The sequence below is a fragment of the Saccopteryx leptura genome, chromosome 3 (assembly GCF_036850995.1).
Source record: "Saccopteryx leptura isolate mSacLep1 chromosome 3, mSacLep1_pri_phased_curated, whole genome shotgun sequence".
Lineage (NCBI taxonomy): Eukaryota > Metazoa > Chordata > Mammalia > Chiroptera > Emballonuridae > Saccopteryx > Saccopteryx leptura.
In genome coordinates this window covers 275,363,880-275,386,104 of record NC_089505.1, presented here as the reverse complement: position 1 = coordinate 275,386,104, position 22,225 = coordinate 275,363,880, and the positions used below count along the sequence as shown (strand labels likewise).

Genomic DNA, 22,225 nt, shown 5'->3' with positions numbered 1-22,225 from the left:
CTGTAGACCAGAGCATGCTCTGTTGGTCTAGGGCAGTGGTTGTCAGCATGGGGTTCCTGCATCAGCAACAGCAGCAGATCACCTGGAAACTTGCTAGGACTGCAAATTCTCAGACCCCAACTGAATCAAACACTCTGGAGGTGAGGTCCAGCACTGTGTGTTTTAACATGCCCTCCACATGATTCTGAGGCATGCCATTAGTCTAGGACAGCAATTTTCAACTGGTGTGCCACAAGAATTTTTAAAATATGCAATACCTGATATTTAGTCAGGGGCACTGACCTCTTTTCCCTTAGATTGTCAAATTAAAAAATGACAACAGCCAATACAACAACAGCCATCCAGTGTAAATGAATCAAAATGAGACCTATTTTTTTTTTGGTCAGGTCAGCAAAAATATATATATATTTTGATGTGTCACAGTCTTAGTAATTAGATTATGTATACCATGAAGTTTAAAAGGTTGAAAGTTGCTGGTCTAGGATTTCAGAAATTTCTCTCAGAACAGGTTTTATTCTACCTCACTCATTTTTTGCACATGGTTTTATTTATACCACAACCAGTTCCAAAAACGAAGGGATATGGACAGCCAATGCTAAAAGACTCCTAGCACAATTAAACATGTTTACAGATCATCGCTCTCCCTTCAGGAACAGCACAACCCTTCCCCTCCTCCAGGTCTGGAAAGGCCCTCCTTGCCTTGTTCCAAAATGTCAACCTCCTCCACAGGCCTTCTCTACTTCCTTTTTCTCCTATTTTTTATTTTATTTTATTTTTTTGTGTGTGACATAGAGAGAGACAGAGAGAAGGACAGATAAGGACAGGCAGATAGGAAGGGAGAGAGATGAGAAGCATCAATTCTTTGTTGCGGCTCCTTAGTTGGTCATTGATTGATTTCTCATATGTGCCTTGACCGGGGACAGGGTGGGGGGGGTGGGGGGCTACAGCAGAGCGAGTGACCCCTTGCTCAAGCCAGCAACCTTTGGGTCTCAAGCCAGTGACCATGGGGTCATGTCCATGATCCTGAGCTCAAGTCAGCAACCTTGGGGTTTTGAACCTGGGTCCTCTGCATTCCAGTCCGACACTCTATCCACTGAGCCACTACCTGGTCAGGCTCTATTTTGTTTTTTAATTTAGTACTTCTTACCATTTAATATACTATATAATTCATAAGTTTTTATATTTATTTTATTTCTTTCCCCTAGAATATAAGTTCCTGGGAGCAAGGCATTTTCATCTATTTTGTCCAGAATGGCTTCTGCCTTCATATGTATCTGTTCAGTAAATGGACCTTATCACAAGGCGGGAGGGCAGGGATGCCTCCACGATTAAATAGTTTCACCACCAGACCTGGCAGGGAAAGAGTTACGAAGATCTCTTCATCTAATAACAGGAAATCAGACACTCCTGAAAAGGACAGAATCAGCAAAGACCCTCCTTTTTGCCCCCGGGTTCCTTGGGTGGGTTACAGAGCTATTCCTGAGAACAGGTCCCTGGGGGCTGCACGGGATTGGCTGATGTCAGAACCAAGACCAGCTTCCAACCAGCCCGTTTAATCCTTCCATCCGAGCAAAGTTTCTCCTCTCTCTCCGGAGAGAAATGGACAGACTCCTGCCCACAGATGTTTGTACTGAACTGTCTCCTGGCAGCAGAAGCAAAAGGGCACAAATTACAGGAAAATGTCTGCTGGTTTCATCAGCTTTGCAGGCTAAATGTGGCAGAGTCTGAGGGGAGGAGCAGGGTGGGCACTGGACCATACTGAGCTCTTTTTTCAACAAGCTGAAAGGGGAGCTCCCACCTCGGAAGAATGTATTCAGCCCTGATAAATTTATAAAGTATTTGACCTTTAATCAATCCTAATAATTTCAATCCACAGAGCCTTCTTAAACGCCTGCAGCCCTGCCCCTAGACCCCTATTCATCACAATTACTGCTCCAACTGTCGGAGGCAGTGCATGAAACGGCGCACGCTGACGTCCAATATTTTATCACTAATAAAGAGAAACATCCCAAGTATTTGCACAGTTTTGATATTTTCCAGCCCTGAGCCCAGGAAAAGGGGGAGCATGGTGATTTATGCTCACTGCCCAGCATTGTTAATTGGCCCTCTCGGCTGGAGCTTCAGGATCACTGCTTTCCTTTGTGTTACAGCCAAGGACGCGGGTGTGCAGGGAGCTTGGAAGGCCTCATGCAGCAGGCCGACTGGGAGGGGTCTGCGGAGCACACAGTAGGCCCTTGCTCAACATCTGGTAGGTGAGGTGAAGCACTATAAAGGACAATTTTTAAAAATCACAATTTGGGGCCCTGGCCGGTTGGCTCAGCGGTAGAGCGTCGGCCTGGCGTGCGGGGGACCCAGGTTCGATTCCCGGCCAGGGCACATAGGAGAAGCGCCCATTTGCTTCTCCACCCCCCCCCCTTCCTCTCTGTCTCTCTCTTCCCCTCCCGCAGCCAAGGCTCCATTGGAGCAAAGATGGCCCGGGCGCTGGGGATGGCTCCTTGGCCTCTGCCCCAGGCGCTAGAGTGGCTCTGGTCGCAGCCAAGCACGCCCCGGAGGGGCAGAGCATCGCCCCCTGGTGGGCAGAGCATCGCCCCCTGGTGGGCGTGCCGGGTGGATCCCTGTCGGGCGCATGCGGGAGTCTGTCTGACTGTCTCTCCCCGTTTCCAGCTTCAGAAAAATACAAAAAAAAAAAAAAAATCACAATTTGGCAAGTGTTTCCCTACACTCTGTGGCTTTGTAAACAGATCCAATCTGGATGAATAATCTTGTTCGTGTTGTTGCCACGGCTGTGATCCACCCCTAGTTCCATGTCTCCTTCCCATCCCCAAGCAACGTCTGCCTCTCAGCCCCGTGCCTTCTCTGTTTGGAGGCCTTCCCTCTTGGCCTCCCGGCTCACTTTCCAGCCACAACATTCAGATGTCCACAGACTGCATCTACATGGCACCCAAACATCTGGATGAGATGTAAACAAAACAAGCAGATGTTTCTTCTTCATCATAGCAGGTGCCTTGGCAAAGCCCTCGGCCTCCGGCTATAAGAGAAGAGCTCTCTCTATAGTCCGGGCCCCCAGAAGGGGTGGAGGAGTGCTACATACCACACTCCCCTTATCACGGAGCTGGTCACCGGGGCCTCACAGAGAGGAATGAGCAAAGAAAGACGCACACTCCTAGAAAGAAGGTGCTAGCAATGGACGGTGTTGTCTGTGCAGACAGAATAAAAGTTTTGGGAACTGGGGGGCAGGAGGAGGAAGTGGAGGAGAGAGGTCTGTGGTGTATTGGTTAAGTATGATTTCAAATCCATTAGTTTATGACTTAAGTGAAGTTTTTTAAATTCACTTGTTTATGACAAAGACCAAAAATATTGTTTATAGAAGTAAAGTTCTTTTGATATAAGAATGAAGTAAGCTGTTTCAGGATATCATCATCTCATCCATTTTCCTTGATAAAGCACTCAGCCACCTAGCAGCTAAGAGGCCCCGCTGGAGCTTATGGTTAAGAGCATGCAGAGAAGCAACTATGGCAAGGGGACATTTAGACTATAAATACTGAGAGTTTGTGAGGATTATCTGAAAGTTTCTGTTTGAGGGTGAGACAACTCTTCCCTAACCTACTCCAAAGACCCGTGGGGCATTAGCTCCCACCACGGTAAGGGCTACTTTCTTATAACCAGTGGCTGAAAAGCCTCAGAACAGCCCCAGAAGGAAGACAACCTGTCTTCCAACACCAACATCTTTGTTCTCTAGCAACATGCTCTAGCAACAGGGACTTTTACTTTTGCTCTGGCAACTGGAAATAAGCTCTGGGTTGGTCACCCTCTCTCCCATGAGTTAAAAGGTAGACCTCACACTAAATTTGGACTTTATTCCTTTATCTTCTTTTGCCTGGAATACTAGTACAATTAATCTGTCATTTGTTTGGAGGATATCATATTTTTATTTTGCTTATGAAGAGAAACTATCTTGTATGCTATTGGCTTGTGGAATTATTATAATTCCCACAGTAAATCTGTGTTAAATAAATTATTGACAAAGACAAAAATCAGTTTATGGAGCATAATTCTGCTGCCTTCCACCAAACAAAAACAAAACAAGGTCCTAATGCAAATCAGTGAGGAAACGTTGATCATAAATCCCTCCTTAATTCCATTATGACAAAGGGTTTTCTGAGCCCCCTCACTGTATACCGCTCGCTGCCTTCCAGGAAAAGGGACTGTCCTGAAAAAATAAGAAATGGCCTGACCAGGCGGTGGCGCAGTGGATAGAGCGTCGGACTGGGATGCGGAAGATCCGGGTTCGAGACCCCGAGGTTGCCAGCTTGAGCGCGGGCTCATCTGGTTCGAGCAAAAGCCCACCAGCTTGAACCCAAGGTCGCTGGCTCCAGCAAGGGGTTACTCAGTCTGCCGAAGGCCCGTGGTCAAGGCACATATGAGAAAGCAATCAATGAACAACTAAGGTGTCGCAATGCGCAATGAAAAACTAATGATTGATGCTTCTCATCTCTCTCATTCCTGTCTGTCTGTCCCTGTCTATCCCTCTCTCTGACTCACTCTCTGTCTCTGTAAAAAAAAAAATTTAAAAAAAAAAAAAGAAATGGCCTCCTTCTTACCCCCAGGGCTAATATGCAAAAGGAATTAGGCTCTAGGGACAGAGGATGTCCTGGGGCTTGAGTGACTGAGGGCTTAGAAAATGGCACAAAATTCCCCCTTTTCACCCCATCTTCTATCTAACGAGAGACTGAGTCATATGTAGGCAGTCACATATGACAAATAAAGAGGGAGGGGGTTGAGATACTTATAAAAGGGAAAATTGAGAAAGGACAGGATGTCAGAGGACCAGAGGCTAAAGGAGATGAATTGGTTCCCACCTGCCTTCTCCTCGCTCCTCCCATTCTCTCTAACCTGACTCTGTCCTCCATTCTACCAACCCTGTGAGTTATACTGAACACATGCCTTCAATCCTCTCCCAGACTCCTGTAGTTTTGGGTGTGACACTGAACACAATCTCCCAACAATTCCCTGGCTCATCCAGCCCCCTGTGTAACATTCAAACGCCTCCAGTCTTCTCCATTCATCAGCCAGGTATGTGACACTAAAAACATTCCCCCAGTCCTCTACCCCACTCCTCTGGCCCTGGGTAACACTGACACACTCTCCCTGCCCTCTCCCTCACTCCCTTAGTCCCTGTGTGTAACACTAAACACACGCCTTCAGTCCTCTGCCCCAAGTCCCCCAGCTCTGTGTGTAACACGGCTCACACTCCCTCAGCCTGCCCCCCACTCTCCCATCCTTGGCACCCTCATAACCCTTGTGTGTCAAACCAAATTCATTCCTCAGAGCTGTCTTCCTTGGGAGCAGCTTTTTACCCAACAATCTCCAGAGAGACTTTCAGGGCCCACAGTGATCCTCCCCCCACCCCACCCCCAGCCCAGTGCAAACTAACAAGCATGGGGGGGGGGGGGAGGTGGCAGCAGCAATTTGAAGGTTGCTGCTCCCATCCAAACACTGATTACTAGATTTTGTGCTAAAAGCCAATATTTTTCTTTAACCTCAGTGTCGCTAGCTGTGAAACTGACGTACTTGAATCGGCAATCCAGTACTCATGGAAAAGGGTCTGATTTCCACAAGGTGTTGAGAATTCAACAACTGAACTGTGGTTAGGACCAGGTAAGGTACAATTTGGGGAAAGGAGATTATACTTTGTTAGGGAGGTAACTTTTTAGTTGTTTTTCTTGCTTTTCTTTATGAAACAGGATGAGCCAAGCAATGCCCCAAGGCTCTGGGTTTTCCAAACAGAGGACCCCCCCCCCCATATCCACAACAACCCTTGAAAGAAGTAAAGGGCTTCCTTTCACATTTTGGGGTGGAGAGGAGTAGGAATCAGACACAAAGAAAACTGAAGTATGGGTGATCCAACCTCCCCCCCCACACACACACACCCCCAAGTAGCTTTGCTTTTTAGCATCATGGGTTAGAAGTTTATAGGAATTCTGGATCCATGGTTTCCTATGGTCGCTTTTACAGATCTTGTTAATTTATTACCCGTGGTTATACTTTTAATGGAAATCATGAAGAAATGGCAAAGGAAACATGAGCTAATTTTTTTCCAGTGACACATTTCACTGCTATTTAAATAGCCGTTTTGCCAAACCAAACACAGCGCTTACAGCCAGCAGGGACACATGAAGGAGATTGCTGTGGCCTATCCTGCCTGCGGCATCCAGAACAGGCAAGACTTTCTCTCAGCTTCCCCAAGGGCCGGACACCAAGGGGGGTGGGGGGGAGCCGGAGCCTGGGGCACAGCTGGAGTCCCAGAGCTGGGGTGACTGCAGCTCCCACCCTCTCCCAGGCAGGGCAACTTTCCTCTTGCCTGGAGCCCACACCTTACCCCTCCAGGGGCCCTGGGGTGACTGTTCCCCCCAGCAGCCTGGGAGGGCCCCTGGAGCGGCCACTGCCTGGCTCTCGCTGCTTGATGATTTGCTCAGGCCTCTAACTGGGAACATTATCAAGTTGTATACAGTCAGAGATAGACTTTGGGGAGAACCGGGCCAACTTTGTTACAGTCCTGAGGTGCCATTGGCCATTCCTGTGACCACGCTTGCACAGGGCGCTTTTGTTGGGCAAACCCAGAGCCTCTGACTTCTCTCCTCAGAAATATTGGCCTCTGAATCTTTTCTTGCTCCCCAGCTCTGGGGCTGTGATGTCACCAAGCATTTATTAACTTTTCAAGAGGCCAATTGAAAGCTGTGGCATTTGGCAAGCGAGAAGCCGAGATCTGAGATGTCGGAGAAGGGGAACGGGCCCACAGAGGCTGCGGTGATAGCTGGTAACGGGGAGGCAGTGGAGGGGAAAACCCTTCTTAATGTTGGCCTTGTCAAAATCTCCTCAGGACTTAAAAATGCAGTGGGATTGAGGGAAGCAAAGCACTGGCCCTCAGAGACCTTGTATCAGTTGTCAACCTCAGGGGCCCTGTGAGAGCCCTGTGGCACTGACATTCTCATGGTGAGCCCCTCTGATGGACAGTGGTCGGTTAGGGGTGGGGGGAGTGATCCCAGAAGGGGGCATGAAATGGGGAGAGACCATCTTGGTGGGAGGGGCCCTCACCAGCAGGAACTAGGGTTCAGCCCCACCCAGGCCCCACTGGATTTTGAACAGGACTGGCTACCTCTCTATGGGATGCTCTGTAGCCCCAGAATCCCCTGCGAGTGTCCAGGTGGGTAGAGCAGAGGGGCTCTGACAGAATTCAGGCAGCAGGCCCGCTGGCATACTGGGAGAAACCACTCTCCCTCCCCTGCTTTCCAGGGAGAAAAGCCACTTTAGTGAGGCTCCAGAGAGAAGTTAACTGTCGTTTTCTCTTTGCCAAAAAGTATATTAAATTCACTGACCACATTTTTCCAAACCCGAGTGCGGAGGACATTAGATGCAGCACACACTGGCTGGGCTCTGGTGCACTGGGCACCCCACATATTTCATTTTGCATTATTAATATTTAAACCAAAGCAGCTGTTCTCTGTACACACAGAGCCCAGAGCCTGCCCACAGCTCCTATGGAGGCTTCTCCCTGGGGCCAGATGTACCAGCTAGGAAGCCCCTTGTTGACCCTCAGGCCTTAGGCCTCCTGTGGTAAGTAGCCATTCACTGAATTGCAATGACATTTCTGAGACATTTCTGGGCAAGGGGCCTTGGTGGTTTGCTGGCAAGAACAGATTCTGCTGATCTGGTTTAGCTAAGCTTCAGTAGGAGATTCAGCTGCTCACCCTGAGCAAATTTTTGGGAGGGACGAAAGCATCTCTTTGAAATACCAACTTCTCCCTAACTCTTTCCACCTTCAAAACTTTTGCACCTGTGAGCCTGGGGTCCTCCTCCTGGGCATGTACACCTTAAAGCCTCACCTCTAAGCCTGCATGGGGAGACTCTTTCCTGAGTGGAGACAGCGTGGCCAGCACTCCACAACAGCCTGATAACAGAGGCCCCTCCCAGTCTGCCTCAACTTCTCCCTGGGGACCCTGGGCTCCTACCACCTGGGGCTGCTCTGTTCCCCAGACATTCCAAACGCTGTCCTTCCATAGAAGACCTGCTACTTCTACTGGCTTTTGAAGTCCCAGGATAAAAGTCAGCTCCTCTCTGCCATCACCACCAACCCCCACCCCAGAAGGCACTAAATACTCCCTCGTCTCTCTTCCCATAACAATTTATGACCCCCTCTATTTTGGCATCTATCACTTTACACTGTAAACTCTTCTTTGTATATATATAATAACTAATATTTATTGAGTATTTTCTATGTACAGGATGCCTTAAGTCAAATTACATATTGTATCATTCTCACAATAACCTTATGAGATGGGTTCTATAATCATTCCCATTTTACAATTGACAAAACTGAGCCTGAGAGGTGGTGAGTAACTTGCCCAAGGATACATTACAAGGAAGTATCTGATTCCCTCAGAGACAGCAAGCTCCCCAAATAAAGGGCCATGGTCTTGTGGATTTGGGGTGTACCTAACACACTGTCTTATTACAGGTGTTCAACATGTTTCTTGAAATAAAAATAAAAATAAAGCAAGCAGAAGATATTCCCAAGTCAGGACCTGTTGAAATATCCTAGTGTCATGGACAAGAGTGTGGTGGTTACCAGGGGTGGGGGGAGGGAGGACATGGGAGGGAGGGAGGGAGAGAGTTAGGGGGAGGGGGAGGGGCACAGAGAACTAGATAGAGGGTGGCGGAGGACAATCTGACTTTGGGCGAGGGGTATGCAACATAATTTAATGACAAAATAACCTAGACATGTTTTCTTTGAATATATGTACCCTGATTTATTAATGTCATCCCATTACCATTAATAAAAATTTATTAAAAAAAAAAAAAGAGAAATATCCTAGTGTCCCCATTTTCTTTAGGTGATGGCCCCAGCTTGAGCTCCTAGAGGATGAGGAATAAAACTTTGTAGTTAGCCAGATCAGGATTCAAATTCCAGTTCCACTGGAATTTAAACTAGCTGTGTCTTTGTTTTCCCATATCCAAATTGGTGAAAATAATAATACCCACATTTTTTTAAAAAGGAATTATTTTTAAAAATTATTTATTGACTTTTAGAGAGAGAGAGAGAGAAACATTGATGTGTTTCTATATGTGCTCTGACTGGGCATCAAACTTGCAACCTTTATGTATCAGGATGATGCTCTACCAACCAAGCTATCCAGCCAAGGCACCTATTTTAATCCTTACAACAGCAATTCAGTCCTGCCTGAGCTGGATTAGAGAAGGAAGGAGGTTATGGTGCATGGATAAATTGTAAGGATTAAGCGAAGTGACTTGCAGAACCATCTAACAACCAGCTCTTGCTATATTATAGACATACATATGATGTCTTGAACACACACATTGAAGTTCTTTGATAGCAGTGGTGATGACAATGTATTCTATTTATACAGGCTCCATAAGGAACTGCCTCAGGGAATCTCTTCATTTAACCCTCATAAATAAGGCAAATATTACTATTCTGATGCTGTTGCAGACATCTAGTGCTATGCAACAAACCACCCCAAAACTTAGTGACTTAAAACAATACATTTCTCTTGCTCACAAATCTGCAGTTTGGACAGGGCTCAGCAGGGTCACCCTTCACCTCGGCTGCACTCAGCACCAGCTGAGGCAGCTTGAAGACAGAGAGGGTCAGAATCATCTGAGAGTTCTCACTCTTATGTCAGGCTGTGGATGCTGACGGTCCTCTGAGACCTCAGCTAGGACTTCCAGCCAGCACCTTACACATGCCCTATCCATGTGGCTGGGCCTCCTCTCAGCATAGTGGCTGAATTCCAATGCGGAGAGGGGGGGGGGGGAGAAAGAGAGAGAGAGACAGCCATTGGGCATCATATATATGCCTTTTATGATCTAGTCTAGAAAGTCCACAGTGTCACTTCTAACACATTAAATTTGTTGTGGCGGTCACAGAGACCTGTCCAGGTTCAAAGGGAGGGGACACAGACTCTGCCTCTTAATGGAAAGTGGCAAGGTTCTGGAAGAGCATATGAGAATGGAAATCCTGCCTCAGCCTCTTTTGGAAAATACACAAAGTCCCAATTTACAGCGGTGAACACTGAGGTAAGGAGGCTGCCTGACCTGTGTGAGAGCATGGGCCCGTGGGTGGCAGAACCAGAACTTAAACTTAGGTCTGCTGACTCCAAACCCTGGGCTTTTCCCACTGAGCAATGTGCCTTCCAATCCTGTCCATCAGGGCTTCAGAAAGGCCCAGGCCCTCCCCATATCCTAGGGTCTTTCCGAACACCCCCCCCCACACACACACACACACAGACACATGTGCAGCCACCGCCAAACTCCTTTCCAGCAGTCCCTTTCCCCCTTCCCCGGGGCCTGGTGCGGGGAAGAGCTCCCGAGTGGCCCAGCCCCCACCTTGCCTTGTCACTGCCAGGTCAAGCTGAGCTGGGGGACCCAGGCCAGCCAGGAGCAGGAGCTGGTGAGTAGATGCTCAGTGGGGAGGAGGGGAGGGAATGACAGGGGGCAGCGTCTAGGATGTGTAATTCCAGACAACTGCAGGAGCTAAGAAGACTGTGGGTAATTTGGGGAATTTTTGGAAAATGTGAGTGTGATGTCAGCCTGAGTGAAAGAGAGAGGAAAGCCAGGGAGGGTGTTGTAGGCAAGTCCTGGGGGACCAGCAGGGGAAGGCAAGGGCAGGGCGTTGTAATGAGAGGAACAGTTATTAGTCTAGAAAAGTTTAACTTGAAGCTCCTAGCCTACCCCCATGCCTCTGCCCAGCATGGACAAATCACACGGATGTGATTCAAACCCTTGCTGGTGAGTCTTGGTTGAATCCAGGGCAAGGGCTGGAAATGCATTGATGTTTTCACAGATTATTGAGCAACTGAGCACAAAGCCATCCCTTCACCAGTCCAGGGCCGGGGGCATCAAGAATCAGCAAGGAGCCATGAGAAATCCCTGCCCGGGAGCAGGTGAAAGGAGGTTGCAGAGGTCAGTGTTAGGGCAGCCCGACCCTCCAGAGTCTCTGGGGACTTTGACTGATGCCTCTAGGAATGTTTTGATTGGCTTGTTAAAGTTCCACCCACATAACCAGGCACTTTCCCGATACCCTACCCAGAGGTTTCCTCAGGCCTGAAGCTCTCGTTGACATCCCAGTCTGTGCACTGAGCCAGGCAGCATCTAGCTCACACTAGGGCAACCTGCTTATGATGACAAGGCACCATATGTTCACAGCCAGACACAGCTGGATTCACAGTCTCCCATCCACAGTCTTCTCTCATCCATGCGACCTCAGGCCAGTTGCTGGACCTCATGAAGACTCAGTAAAATGGCAGCAATATCTACTCGAAATGCTGTCATGAGCCTTAAATAAGATTGGATAAGTGCTTACTCCAGGGCAGGGGTCCCCAAACTACGGCCCGCGGGCCACATGCGGCCCCCTGAGGCCACTTATCCGGCCCCCACTGCACTTCCGGAAGGGGCACCTCTTTCGTTGGTGGTCAGTGAGAGGAGCATAGTTCCCATTGAAATACTGGTCAGTTTGTTGATTTAAATTTACTTGTTCTTTATTTTAAATGTTATATTTGTTCCAGTTTTGTTTTTTTACTTTAAAATAAGATATGTGCAGTGTGCATAGGAACTTGTTTATAGTTTTTTTTATAGTCCGGCCCTCCAATGGTCTGAGGGACAGTGAACTGGCCCCCTGTGTAAAAAGTTTGGGGACCCCTGTTCCAGGGTTTGGCATGTGGGATTCAATACATGGTCATTCTCATCTCTACTCCTTCTTCCCTTCCATTCTTCTACACACACCCGGAACCACGATTCATCTTAAACCTTATGCAGTCCAGACTAGGGCCAAAGAGAAGCGAAGCTGATAAAGTATTGGGGTGGCAGTTGTGGACAGAGGATCAACTAGGCACTTTCTGCCTTGAGGTGTCCATGCCTTGCAGGGGCTTGGGAAATCCCCTAGAACTGAAGCACCAGCCCCACTGTGGAGAGGCAGGTGGGAGGCTTGGAGAGCTCTCCTTGTCACCTTGGACTGCTTGTCCTTATGTGCAGGAAGTTCCAAAGCTTCTTCCTCAAGCATCCCACTCCATTAGGTCCCAGCAAGGTGCCCACAAGAACAGAAGCACAGACACCAGGAAGGGCTCTGTCCTCCCCATGTTGGCCATGTGGCCCTGGATGTCTCTGTGCCCCTATTTTCTCACCCAAGAAATAGAAGGGTTGGATGGATTATGGACTATTGGCCCCTTCATTCCCCCCCTCCTTGTGACCCTCTTCCACCCCTTCCCATCAGGCCTCACCCAGACAAACCATGCCATCAAGAAGGAGGACTGGGCCTGACCAGGCAGCGACGCAGTGGATGGAGCATCGAACTGGGATGCAGAGGACCCAGGTTTGAGACCCCGAGGTTGCCAGCTTGAGCGCGGGCTCATCTGGTTTGAGCAAAGTTCACCAGCTTGGACCCAAGGTCGCTGGCTCAAACAAGGGGTTACTTGGTCTGCTGTAGCCCCCCAGTCAAGGCACATATGAGAAAGCAATCAATGAACAACTAAGATGTTGCAATGAAAAACTAATTATTGATGCTTCTCATCTCTCTCCGTTCCTGTCTGTCTGTCCCTATATCTATCCCTTTCTCTGACTGTCTCTGTAAAAAAATAAATAAATAAAAAATAAAAATAATAAAAAATTTAAAAAAAGAATGAGGGACTGGGCCTGGCCAGTGGTGGCACAGTGGATAGAGCATCAACCTAGAACACTGAGACTGAGGTCACTGGTTCAAAACCCTGGGCTCGCCCAGTGAAGGCACATACAAGCAACAAACAAACAATGAACAACTAAAGTGGGGCAACTATGAGGTGATACTTCTCACTACTCCCAACCTCTGTAAGATTAATAAATTTAAAAAATCTTAAAAAATGAATCCTAGGCCCTGGCCGGTTGGCTCAGTGGTAGAGCGTCGGCCTGGTGTGCAGGGGTCCCGGGTTTGATTCCCGGCCAGGGCACACAGGAGAAGCGCCCATCTGCTTCTCCACCCCTCCCCCTCTCCTTCCTCTCTGTCTCTCTTCCCCTCCTGCAGCCGAGGCTCCATTGGAGCAAAGATGGCCTGGGCGCTGGGGATGGCTCCTTGGCCTCTGCTCCAGGTGCTAGAGTGGCTCTGGTCACAACAGAGCGACGCCCCGGAGGGGCAGAGCATCGCCCCCTGGTGGGCAGAGCACCGCCCTTGGTGGGCGTGCTGGGTGGATCCCGGTCAGGCGCATGCGGGAGTCTGTCTGTTTCCAGCTTCAGAAAAATAAAATATATATATATATATATATATATATATATATATATATATATATATATATATATATATATATAAACAAAAAATTAATCCTCTAAAAAAAAAAGAAAAAGAAGGAGTAGGAGAAGGAGGAGGGACTGGGTTGAGGCCTGTGAAGACTTCTGTTAAGTCCTTTCTGTGTTTCTAACTTTAGGCCTGTAAGTTCCTCCTTTCTAAGCCAGAACTGGGGTTTAAGTAGGAGGACTACAGCCCCTGGCTTTCCTGGAGGACCCTGATGCTATTCTGACCCTTGCTTGTCCCTTGTGGGTTTCTGTCCCTCTGGGGCTCGTGGAAGGTCTTAGACCACCTCCCAAAGTTTCTGAGTTAAACCTTAGGAAAGAGGGTGAAAAAAACAGCCTCCGACCTTGTCTGTGGCTTTATTTTGAAACTACGTACTAATAACCCTCTCCCTCCCCTTTCTCCTCTCCTGGCAGCTCCTGCATCCTTCAACTCAGTCCTTCCTGAGCTGGATTAGGGAAGGGAGGAGGTTATGGTCCATGGAAGAGTCATACCCTGAACTTTATGGGGTTTACAGCCGCCAGGTGCACAGCTGGGTCGCGCCCCTTCTCCTCAACAGCTAGAGAAATTAAATGCAGGCTCCACAATGCAAGTAGGAAGAGAGGGGGATGGGAAGACAAAACAGAGTTTTTGTAGGGGTGCCGAAGACAGCCTCCAGGTGAGGAAGAATAAGAGGAGGTTATGAGGAGGTTGGGCATGTCATAACCAATAAGTGACGAGAAATAGGAAGTTTTCATGGGTTGACAGAAGGTTACTGACCACGGAAGTAGGTTTCAAGCAGGTGTCGGGAGTTGGGTTGCATTTGAGAAGAGCCCATGGCTACTTTCCAGGGATCACAACAGCTCAAAATCCCCGGAGGACTCATGGCCACAAGCTTCTCTTGGAAATCTGTTCGTCTCCCCCAACCTCAGACCTTCTGCTACAGGGAGGAACCCTAGGGCAGCCAGAGCCCAACATTCCTGAGCTCTTCCAGCCCCAGCATTTATCTGAGGTTATTTTCACTCCCAAGAACAAAGAAGCTTTCTATTCAGCAAGTGGTGAGACCCCACACCTCTGACAAGCCATAGATCACCCTCGGGGAGGGCGGGAGGGGATGGTGGTCAGCACGTGATGCTTCTCCCTCCCACTCAGAGCCTCAGAGGGGGTGCCTGACGCCTGGCTTGTGGCAGGTTCCCAGGCAGAAGGCAAGAATTGTGCAGGACAAACTGGTTCTGAGAGCCAATGGCCAAGCGAGGGCAGGAAAGCAAAGGAGAGAGGGGATGGTTGACTCTCAGGAAGGAGGTCTGAGCAATGCCTGAGCCCAAACTCTCTGGGCCCAGTCTCCTCACCTGAGCTATGTGATATTTAACCAAATCACCTGGGGAGCTCTTTTAAAAAAAGGGAATAAATTCCCATGGTATATACAGGGCAACCACATAGAACAGGTATAATGGATTCAACACCCCCAATGGCCACCGTTGTAGCTGAATGTCTTGTTTCCTTCAGTAAGTATATTTGAATACTAGCATATATTGGTATAGGTATACACACATATAGATAGATATGCATGGATATATATATTATTCGTTTTTATATTTATACATTTGGTAAGAAACTAAACATGTTGTTCTACAATGTCCTTTTTACACTTAATGTGGTTGTCACTCAATATTTGTACATATAGAACTATCTCCTTTTTCCTGGTTTCATATTGTATGGCTATTGATGGGTATTTAGATAATTGTCCATATTTTCCTATTACAAATAATGTTGCAGAAAATACCCGTGTAAAAAAACTTCATTGTGCACAATTATGAGTATGAATAGGATATGTTCCTAGAAGTGCCAGGCAAAGCAAAGGGCATGTATGTGTGTGCTTTTGTGGCCATGTCTATAACTCAACTGCTTCTTATAGAGGTTGTACTTATTTACACAGACACCAACTACGTATGAGAGTGCCTCACATCTTAGGATAACACAGTATGTTATAAAACATTTTGATCCACATTAATTTTAGATGAGAAAAATAACATTCCATTGTGGTGATAACATGCATTTCACTCATTATAAATAAGGTTGAGAAATTTAATGTGCATAAAAGCCATCTGCACTTACAGGAGCTGTAAACTACATAGATTTCTCTCTTGATTACAAAATCAAGTTCAGTAAACCCAAAAGTCAGTATTTAAATAAAAATACTGAAGTGATTGGGGTAAGAGAAAGAATTTTTTAAAAGAACACAATAATTTTAAAAAGCGCTATCCACGTAAGACTAGATTTATAAATTGAACTTTAATTAGCATTGTAAACATCTGGTCATTAAAAGAATAAAAAGGCCCTGGCCAGTTGGCTCAGTGGTACAGCATCAGCCCAGCATGTGGATATCCCAGGTTTGATTCCCTATCTCTCTCTACCCCTCCCACAGCCACGGTTCAATTGGTCTGAGCACATTGGTCCTGGGTGCTAAGGATGGTTCCATGGAGCGTCCACCTCAGGCACTAAATATAGTTCAGTTGTGAACATGGCCCCATATTGGCAGAGCATTGGCCCAGATAAGGTTGCCAGGTTGATCCTTGTTGGGGCGTATGCTGGAATCTATCTCTCTACCTCCCCTCCTCTCACTTGGAAAAGAAGAGGGAAAAAAATGAAAAGTCAATCAGGCCTTGGCTGATTGGCTCAGCGGTAGAACATCGGCCCGGTGTATGGAAGTCTTGGGTTCGATTCCTGGCCAGGGAACACAGGAGAATTGTCCATCTGCTTCTCCACCCTTCCCCCTCTTCTTACTCTTTATCTCTCTCTTCCCCTCCAATGGAGCAAAGTTGGCCGGGGCACTGAGGATGGCTCCATGGCCTCTGCCTCAGGTGCTAGAATGGCTCTGATTGCAGCAGAGCAATGCCCCAAAGGGGCCTAGTAATGCCCCCTGATGGGCATGCCGGGTGGATCCTGGGCACATGTGGAGTCTGTCTGTCTGACCGCCACCCCCACCCCCATCCCCGCTTCTCACTTCAGAAAAATACATTTAAAAAAAAAAAAGAAAGAAAAGTCAATCAACAGATTGGGAGAAGATATTTGCAATATTACAATGAACTCAGAACCAGAATATATGAAGAACCCCTACAAGTCAACAAGAAAATGGCAGTGACAAGGCGAAGGATGAGACACAGTAGAATTGACATCAACAGACTATGATGAGGACACATGCTCCCTAAGACTAGGGACACTGTCTATCTTGTTCACCAGTGCATTTCCAGAGCCTAGCATGATGCCAGGCACATAATAAATATACAATCATGTTTGTTGAGTGAACTAAAAGGAGTGAGGAACAGAAAAGATACAAAGGTGGTACTCCCCCTGAGTTAAATTATAAGGCACTAACAAGATGAAAATGCAAGAGAGGAGAGAAAATGATGGGTTCCATGGAGACTGAAAGCCTAGCAGAACACCAGCTGGAGCAATACAGTAGACAGTTCTAAAAGCAAGACTAGGACCTGGGCCAGAAAACCCAAGTAGCAATTTTCCATGCAAGATCATCCTCTGAGAAGTGGCTGCTAAAGCTGTATAACCAGATGACATAGGCAAGAGAGAAAATGGAGAGAATGTGGGTGAGGACAGCATTCTAGGGCACTGCTAGGGGAGATAAGAATGATTCCCTCTCTTGCCCAACCAGGCAGTGGCACAGTGGATAGAATGTCAGACTGGGACGCAGAGGACCAGGTTCGAAACCCAAAGGTTGCCAGCTTGAGCACAGGCTCATCGGTCTGAGCAAGGCTCACCAGATTGAGCCCAAGGTCACTGTCTTGAGCAAGGGGTCACTTGTTCTGCTGTAGCCCCCCAGTCAAGACACATATGAAAAAGCAATCAATGAACAACTAAGGTGCTGCAACAAAGAATTGATGCTTCTCATCTCTCTCCCTTCCTGTCTGTTTGTCCCTATCTGGCCCTCTCTCTGTCTCTGTCTCTATCATACACACACACACACACACACACACACACACACACACACACACACACACAAATGATTCCCTCTCTATATCTGTGTTTGAGTAGGTATTTTACACTTCCAACTCTGTAGTGGTACCATACTCTAAGAGTGTTGCACACCCACTGACTTCCTACTAGACATGTTTACTTGTTAGGTTTATTGGATTCAATTCAAGTGAAGAAAGCAATTTGAAAATGGACAAAGATTAAGTATGGAGGAGTTGAGGGTGCTCTATAAAATAGCCTAGGTCTTCATAAAATTGGAATTATCCATCAGTCTTTCCTGCTCCTCATTCTTACAGAAACATTGATTTTGTGCTCATTTTCTTCCAGACCTTGTATAAGTTTCTGGGGAAACAGCGTGAAAAAGACATTCTGCATTTAATCCATAAATAAACAAGTGTAACTCAGGGTCACAAGGGTTGGATCTTGGAAGATGAGGGGACTCTCTAGCCTCATGGAGAGAAGGGGGCCCTCCAAGCTGATGAGCAAAGCCACGGAGGCATGTTGGGGTTGAGGTTGGTCTTGGCAAGAACAGGAGCAAAAATGAAAGGGACAGCATTCAAACCCATGACAATGCCAGTGGCTGGGCGATGGGCTTGGAGACACGTGGGTTCTTTATGTGGGTCTGCCGGGTACTCTTTCACAGAAATACCTCAGAAAGGCACCAGAATGCTGCCCATCTATCTCCTTATGGGAGCAGAGAAATGGAATCAGTTTATTGCCTTCCTAGGTTTTCTTCAAAGTGCTTGAAATGGCAGAAAACTGGTCAGCTAGACACCAAGTATAAGAATAGGTAGGCTTTGTTTTTATCCCTAGGTGGCCCCAGGCACCCCTGGCTGACTCTGTGCCTCAGGTCCTGAGACTGAGTTCCACTGAGAGTCACAGCTACTCAGCCCTGTGGAAGGAGAGACAGACATCCTGGCTTACTGCCTTTTCCTGCCCTCCTTCCCCCATGGGAACCAAAGGAGATCAACCCCAACATTATTTACTCTTACTAGGCTTCCCCGGAGGCTGCCACGGAGTGCACATGTGGTGTCTCACCCTCAAACACTCTCAGAGGGAAAATAGTATGTCTTTCTCTTTTTTTTTTCTTTTTTTTTTTACAGAGACAGAGAGAGAGTCAGAGAGAGGGATAGATAGGGACAGACAGACACGAACGGAGAGAGATGAGAAGCATCAATTCTTCGTTGCAGTTCTTTAGTTGTTCATTGATTGCTTTCTCATATGTGCCTTGACCATGAAGCCACAGCAGACTGAGTGACCCCTTGCTCAAGCCAGTGACCTTGGGTCTAAGCTGGTGAGTTTTGCTCAAACCAGATGAGCCCGCGCTCAAGCTGGCAACCTCGGGGTCTCGAACCTCGGTCCTCCGCATCCCAGTCAGACGCTCTATCCACTGCACCACCGCCTGGTCAGGCTGTCTTTATGTTTTTTTAGCCCATAATTGCACAGCAGGAACAAGGGTTTGGTCCAAATAAGTGTGAAAATTTTAGTGTGGAACAACCCTCAGGTGAAGGGTCCCCACCAATGAGCTTCCAAGAGCTCAACCCTTATCCCAGACCTTGTCCCGACACCAACAGCAACCACATACTGACCCAAATCCCACCTGACCCTCACCCTCTTTGCTAACAACACAACCGCCTGAACCCCAGTCCAGGCCTCATCTAACCAACACCAACACTAAATAAAATAACTCAAATAACTCAACTCAACCACCAGCTTCAACTCCAATCAATCTTATACCACCCTCAGCCCTAACTTTAGCTCCAATTCCAACCTCCCCCTAGGTCAAAGGAAAGACGGAAAGAAATGATCTTTGGGAGATAATCACCACTGCCCACAATCTGGTGGCCTTGACCGACAGCTGTCTGCAATTTGTAGCTTGAAACCTGCCTTGAACAATTGTCCTTTGGGGTTAAAAATCTGATAGAGACTATTGCCATTATTAAAGGATTTAATACTCAGAAATCTATGTGGAAAGAACCAGACCTTGGAAGTTCACAGCTGAGAAATAGAGGCATTTTAGTTACTTCCTCTACAAATAGCAGACGAGGATGAAAGTTCTTAAGAAACTCATCTCCCCCCACACTGGTCTGCCAGCAGTCATCAGGAAATGGGATTATCTTCAATTTATAAATGATGAATAATTGCAAGCTTCTAAGAAGATAGGAGAATCCACAGGGAGAAGCTAGATTTTTAAAGAGACATCAGCATGTTTCATTCTGACTTAATGACCCTAGGAGGCTGGTGAGGGGTGCCTGGCTGGTGGCCCACAGGGAACAAGGTTCACTGTGAGACTGGGAAAGTGGGGTTTCAGAGCATGAGGCCCGAAGGAAGTCCCAGAGTTGTGCTCTGATGGAGAAGGCAGAGGTCAGTCTGGAAATGTGACTCTAAAATGAGCTGTCAATCAAAGGGAAACAAGACAAATAATTGAGGCTGAGACACAAAGCCCAAGGGCTGGATGGCAGGAGCAGCAAAGGCCAGAACGAGAAACTGCAGGTTGGGGCAGGCAGACAGGGGCCAGCAGTCTGAGCTCACCCCAGGGTCCAAAGGGCAGCACCCAAGCAGCTTTTACACCCTACAACCCAAGTTTGCACAGCAAAAACCAGATTCCTTTTCTAATAACTCTTCCTTTATGACTCAAAAAAAAAATTGATGAAAATTTAGACAGTATAAAAAGTCTGTAGAAACACATTCAAATTAAACACAACTCTTTAACTTGAGCTATGGTCATTTAAAGGACTAGGATGTTACTAGCTCTTAACTATTTCAAGAATTTGTTCTTTTACCCTCTAGGTTCAGTTACTGACACCAAGAAGAAGAAGAAAAAAAAACTCTCTTTCTTTGTCCAAGAGGAGAAAGCCTGAAAAGAAACGAAAGCCACAGCCAATGCCGACAGACCAGATTCTATTTCAGGGGGTGAGGGGGCTGTCCATTCAGAAAATGTATATTGATCATGTCCTGTGTGCCCGCACTGGGCCAGGCACTGGGTCACAGCATGGCAGATGCCATTCCTTCTCTGGGTACTTTCACCTTTTGCAAAGACTGCTAAGGGTGCCCAGGCCAATCCCACGACGTATCACTGACACACACACACACACACACACACACACACTCATATACTCCTACATCACAGCATCATATACATGCTTGCACACTCACAACACTCAGTCACACCATCACTAACATACTCATATGCTCACATTTCACCAATATATACTTACACACTTACATTACACACACACGCAGTTACTGAGAAACACACAGACTCGGCAGTTACTGGCTCCTTCCTTAATACTGTGTAAAATCAGCTATGAGATTTCCCACATATAGTGTGAATAACCGTATAATGTCTCTCCTTCATCTCTGCCTCAACCTGGAAACTACCTAAGTTCATTTGCGTAAGCCCATCTTCCTGCATAGTACCTGGCACATAGTAGGTGTTCAATAATGTTTATTGTATGATCTTTGAATGCCATGAGTAAGGACGCTGGCTCTCTCTCTCTCTCTCTCTCTCTCTCTTTCTTTCTCTCTCTCTCTCTCTGGCTGAAGTTGGAATTGGATAAAATAAATAAATAAATCTAAGGGAGTGCCTCAGAAAAATGCCAAATTCTATGGCAAGAGTCCCTCATCCCAGCTCTAGACCCATCCCAGCCCCCACCTTGGGCAGACACGGACAGACAGCACCAGTGAGCCTGCTCTGCTAGTTCACGCATGTGCATGAGACCTGTGACCTTAGGAGGAGGAGGCAGGAGAGACCTTGTCAGTTTGCGTCATGGCCTCAAGGCTCTCCTTGCCAAATCCTACTGTCTCCCTTTTTTCTTTCACAACATTACTTCCTAGTAAACCTTCTGCACACTTAATTCTGAAAGAAGTAGGAGGGGGCAGGGAAGGAAGAGGAGGAAGACGAGGAAAATGGCTGCAACTTCTAAGCAGGTGCCCACTGGTGAGATCGCCACAGGCCTAGGTCTGCCCCCCAGCTTCGAGGAGCCAGAAATTGGAGTCCTTGGCCCTCCAAAGGTTGCCAGAGATGTACTCCCCATTTTCACACCGGAAACATGACTGGTTGATAAACCTAAGAAGAGAAGAGAGAGACTTTATGAGACTTGAGGGGATGGAACTTGACAGGATGGGACTGGATGGGATGGACTCGGACAAGACGAGGCAGCCTGGGATGAATCCTGGAGCACTCACTCCATCAGCAAAGGAGCCCCAGAAGAAGCAGACCAATTTCTCTTGCTAGTTCAGCTCCAAGGCACACCCAGGGCCCAGAACAAACATCAGCAGAACCACAGGGCCTTCCATGCCATATACTGGCAGAAGGATGGTCCATCCTACACACACACACACACACACACACACACACACACACACAGCCTGCTGAGCTAAGGAAGCTCAAGGACTAATGGTTCCCTTGGCCTAACAATGAGGGTTCAGGGCTGGGAGCTGGGGAGAGGGCTGCCATGGGATCAACTGGGCTGCATGAGTTTGGTCATTAGAGCTGCCACTCTGAGCACCTCCCCTAACAAGAGCCTCAGGTTTGGGAAAATAGAGAGGTTAGTGTGAGAGCATTTTGAGTTGGGTTTGGCCATCATCATCCCTCCTGGGCGCCTCCACCATACAAGCACAGCCCTGGAGGGCTGGCTCCCAAGTACAATGCCTGCCCCACCTCCACCATAATACACAAACACTGAGTCTCCTCTCTTCCTCCAGGAAGGCCAGTGGCAACCACTGCTACCTTTCACTCTTTGGGGCCGCTGCCCTCACCACCAAGCAGCCTGCAGCCTGCTCTCCACCTAAGGACCATTAGCATTTTTAAGGTTCTTATTCGCCTACACATCCTGTCCTGGGATTGTCCTCTTCCTTGAGGCATTAGCACCTTCCACAGGCCTTTTATCACCCCAGCCCCACCTGCCTGGGGTCAGCCTTCAATCC

At 47.6% G+C, this 22,225-nt stretch overlaps 1 long non-coding RNA gene across 1 annotated transcript; it reads left to right on the top strand.

The window, feature by feature from the left end:
- The first annotated feature begins 6,155 nt into the window (after positions 1 to 6,155).
- On the top strand, positions 6,156 to 21,339 carry LOC136400960 (uncharacterized). Its single transcript, XR_010750437.1, has 6 exons — positions 6,156 to 6,220; positions 7,514 to 7,614; positions 10,424 to 10,468; positions 10,862 to 10,980; positions 12,287 to 12,385; positions 20,087 to 21,339. It is a non-coding gene; the product is annotated as an uncharacterized lncRNA (long non-coding RNA).
- The last annotated feature ends 886 nt before the right edge of the window (positions 21,340 to 22,225 follow it).